Source organism: Chrysochloris asiatica, unplaced genomic scaffold (genome assembly GCF_000296735.1).
Source record: "Chrysochloris asiatica unplaced genomic scaffold, ChrAsi1.0 scaffold00074, whole genome shotgun sequence".
Classification (NCBI taxonomy): Eukaryota; Metazoa; Chordata; class Mammalia; order Afrosoricida; family Chrysochloridae; genus Chrysochloris; species Chrysochloris asiatica.
The window spans coordinates 2,453,958-2,459,008 of record NW_006408592.1 but is presented as its reverse complement, the minus strand read 5'-3'; positions in this window follow the sequence as shown (position 1 = coordinate 2,459,008).

Genomic DNA, 5,051 nt, shown 5'->3' with positions numbered 1-5,051 from the left:
GTTCCACGGTCTCTTCTGAATCCAGCTTGAACCTCTGGAAGTTCTCTGTCAATGTATGATTGTAGCCGTTTCTGTATTATTAGCAGTGAAACATTTAAAAGATGAAGACAGCCTAAATGTCCATCAACAGAAGGATGGTTAAATAAACTTTGGTATATACACACAATGGAATATTACAAAATGTTGAAAAATAATGATGAATTTGTGAAATGCCTCACAATACAGTTGAACCTGGAGGAACATTATGTTGAGTGAAGAAGAGCCGCTGAGTCGGTCCCAATTCATAGCAACCCTGTATAGTGTTTCCAAAGCTTTTGAAAATCTTTATTGGGGCAGAAAGCCTCATCTTTTTTTCACTGGGCAGCTAGCAGGCTCGAACTGTGGACCTCATGATATGGAGGTAGGGAGACCCAGATGTCTCAACAGACCAGTCTGAGGTAGGAAGTTCACACATGCTCCAAGTTTCCAAAATCTCGCTGAGTGAAATTAGTCCATCACAAAAGGACAAACATTGTATGAGACAAATGTTGTAAAAGGTTTTATAAATAAAAGAAACAATCTAGGATGATTACAGGGGTGGGGTGGGAGAATTTATTCATGGGCTAGAGAAGAGACACATGTTAACATGGGTGACAGGGCAGGCAATGTAAAGCAGGAGGGAGGTTAGCAGAGGAGACACAGAGCAGAGGAAAGATCAAAGTAGCAGGAGACACTTTAACATTAGTTAAAGTGAATAGAGGTAAATACTGTTAACTTGATATATGGAGGGGGTGCCATATATGTAATGAAGAAAAGTATATGATTTGCTTTAATGTAAAACTGATGATCTACTCTGTAAACCTTCACTCAATTCACAATAAAAAGTTTTAAATAAAAAACAAATCTGGCAGATAGTACCCATTTGACCTAGCTTTGACAGCTAATGATCAGAACTCAACTAGAGGAAAATTTTAAAACATTTTTTGATAAAGGAAACAAGTATAAATTGCTGCAATTTTATGAACTGACCTATACTTATGGATGTAGTAGCTCAAAAAAACCAGTTGATAGGAAAGGAGTCTTCACACATCAAGGATCAATCCTATCCCCTCTGTACACAGGAATGATAAGGATGGGCAACTTAGATATTGGCTACCTAAAATGGGGCAGGGGGCTATAAAGGCACAAAATGACTGGCTTATAAATTTTCAAGAGGGAGTTTTATTTCAGAATGTGTGGGGGAAGATAGAATCCCCACTGAATAGTTTTCATCTTGTCTAGATGAGTCTGGTGAAAGGAGATGGAGATAAAATTCCTTTGATTAAATAGTAACTCTTATTATGACTAATTGCAATTGTCATAATTGTCAAGGTAAAAGTTTTGTAACATAAAGGGGGGAGAAGTTCATTGTACTTCCAGGAACAGAGGACCCTAAGATCATCAATGGAGAGGAGCACAAGAGGAATGTGGGACCCTATCCAGAGAAGCAGGAAGACCAGATATGAAGACAGATGAAGGTAGGGAGAAATACAGCAGCTGAGGACTCTAGACTCATGGAAAGAAAAAGGCTGTGTGCTGGCAGCCAGGAAGCAGGTTTGCAGAATGTGCCCTTTGATTGTTTAAATGATTATATATTCCTGAGTGTTTCTGTGTATACATGAAAAAAAAAAAAATGGTATAGACACAAATACTGTTGAATGATGATGCATGGAGGGGATTGTAATCATTGCAATGAAATGAAACACAATAGGATGAGTGTAAAACTGATGTTCTCCCATGTAAACTATCACTCAATTAACAATAAAAACATTTTTTAAAAAAATCAAACACTATAACTTTTAGTATGGATTGCACCTCATGTAAAGAAAACAAAAATCAACACAGCTGGGCCAATAAATAATATCATGATGATAAATGGAGAAAAGATTGAAGTTGTCAAAGACTTCATTTTGCTTGGACTCATAATCAACACTCTTGGAATCAGCAGTCAAAAAGTCAAGTGGCATATTGCATTAGGTATATCTGCTGCACAAGATCTCTTTAAAGTGTTCAAGATTAAATATCTAAGTTTGAGGATAAGATGTGTCAGACCCAAACCATGATATTTCCAATCACCACATATACCTGTTAAAGTTGGGCAGTGAATAAGGAAGGCCATAGAAGAATTGCTGCACTTGAGTTGTAGTGTTGGAGATCAGTATTGAAAGTACCATGGACTGCCAGAAGAACCAACTGTCTGTGTTGGAAGATGTACAGCCAGAATGCTCCTTAGAAGCAAGGATGGCGCGATGTTGTCTCTCATACTTCAAAATATTATCAGGAGGGACCAGTGCAAGGAGAAGGACATTATAATTGGTACAGGGTCAACAAGGAAGAGGAAGACCCTCAATAGTGTCAGCAGCAATGGGATCAAGCATAACAACAACTGTAAGGATAGTGTAGGACCAGGCAATGTTTTGTTTCGTTGTGCGTGGCATCGCTACGAGTCAGACCTGACTTTATGGCACCTCACAACATTATCAACGTATAGGATCAAACTGACAACAGTAATTAAAAGATTAGATAGGAGTCTTAGTGGGCAGTGAGTTGATGTGAACGGGGAAGAAACAACTCAGAAAAGGAGGATAGGCACAAATCAAAGAATGTCATCACCGTCACTGAGTTGTACATGTAGAAATGATTGAATTAATGTCTGTTTTGCTATGTATACTCTCAACAAAATAAAAATTTAAAAACTGAAAAAACAGAACAAATATGGGTTGGAAGAAGTGCACCCAGGGTACTGCTTAGAGGCCAGGATGCTGAGACTGCATCTTGTACTTAAGGACATGTTACTAGTCAGGAGGAACAAGTCCCTTGAAAACAATATCCTGCTTGATAAAGTGGAAGGTCATTGAAAAAGATGAAGACCTCCAAAACGAGGGATTGACACAGTGGCATCAGAAATGGGCTCAAACATAACAACAGTTCTGAGAATGGCATTGGACAGAGCAAGGTTTCATTCTATTGTACATAGGGACCCTATGAGTCAGAACTGATTCAGTGGCACCTAACAGTAACAGGCCCATTTGAGTTATGATGTCAACAAAGAATACCTTGGACTGCCAGAAGAACAAATAAATCTTGGAAGTACAGCCAGAATGCCGAATAGAAGCAAAGCTACAGAAGCTTTGTCTCATGTACTTTGGATATGTCAGCAGGGACTAGCCTCTAGAGAAGAGTATCATGCTACCAAGTCATGAGAGAGATCCTTAGTGAGATGGGTTAACACAGTGGCTGCAATAATGGGTCACACTCAGCAATGAGTGTGCAGATGGCCCAGGACTGGGCAGTCTTGTCTTGTCTTGTACACAGGGAATCAACAACAACAGCACAGACTTATATAAAGACCAATCCCATCAGAAAGCAGTCTGGAATAGACAGCATCCTTTGGACTAACTAGTGTATCTGTGCAGAGAACCTCGCAGACGCAGAAGAAAGAACAAACTCTGAAGACAGTGCAAGATAATGAGACCACAGTGAAGGTTTGCCAGCTTATGGAACAAGAGCTGAACACCTTTGGGCAAGAGGCTTGCTGGTGGAGCTACAAGAGTTGTAACTCTTGCTTGTCCAGAGCAAAGGCCTGAGTGTTCCCTGTGCAGGGGTTACCTCAGAGGATCCTGTGCAAGGGTCTTCCTACAGCAGGAAAGAGCTAACATCTTTGGGCAGGAGGTTTGCCAGTGGAGTAAAGAGTTGTCGCACTTGTTTGTCCAGGGCAATGAGAGCCTACTAAAGTGTGTCCCATACAGGGGGTGCATGCCTTCCACCCCCCACCCCCAACCAACTGGGTGGCAGGTGGCAAAAGAGCCCTTCAGACCCAGATAGCCTGGCAAGAACCTGTCACAGATGTCAGCGAGGCCCAGTGGCAGAGCAGAAGGCTCAGGAGCCATACAGGCCTCCCAAGCAATGAATGTGGTGGCAGCAGTGATGCAAGTACAGCATCTGACATCTGTTTCTCCTTTTAACAATGTGTTACTGTTTGCTTCCTATAAATATAATAATGGCTTGCACTTTGCCAACACTATGTAAATATCCTGCTGGATCAAAGATGTATGGACTGCTGATGTCAGTGGGTGTATACGTCTCATTCCTAGCAGTGTTACAGCTGCCTGAAGTTTGAGGCACAGTCTGTCTGCATGTGTAATGCAGTCAGACAGATATGCACATACACCACTGAAGAGAGTTTTTAGTAGGTTATAGTGTAATCTAATTATTAATCTCTCCTACCTGCTATCTCCTTGGAAACCCTATAAAGGGTTGCTATTAGTCAGAATTGACTCGATGGCACTTAACAACAACAACCAGCTATCTAATGGAGAAGAGATTTGAGGAGCCATGACCCCACTGTTGTTGTTAAGTGCCGTCAAGTCGGTTCCGATCTATGTGACCCTGTATAGGGTTTCCAAGGAGCAGCTGGTGAGCGTGAACTGCCAACCTTGTGGTTCAACTCTATGGTACACCACCACCACCACAAACTTGGTTTTAACCACAAGCTTGACTTGAAGGCACTTAACAAACTGACTTCTAAACCTTTTAAAATGAAATTGGAATAAAAGCATGAAAGTTTTAAAAACAAAGTATTCAGTTTAAAAAAAGTATTTTAGTTAGAAGCTTAATTAAACCTGTTTTCTCAAACTTTGACATATGTCTTATAAAACTCAACCATATTTCTAATTGCTAAATGAGGTTCACAGCTGTTTTGATTAATTGATTAGAAATGATTAACTAAATTCCTCTCAGCTAAGTAATTTTGGGGACTCTCTTCTGCTTCTCTATGAAGGCTTCTATTTCTTGACTACAACATTCTTTAATAAAGCGCAGTGATTTTCAAAGCAACCTTTGTAAGCATTCTTATTGTATCCCTACAACTTTACAAAATAATGAGTTATTTCTATTTTATGGATGAGTGAAGGTGGATGGATGAGGAAGGAAACAAGGGTCTTCAGAGACCAGGTCCAAGACTTAGGTTGTCCTGACTGGAGACAGTAGGTTCCCTAGCTTTCTTTCCTCACAATTACCCAATGCTGCCTCTC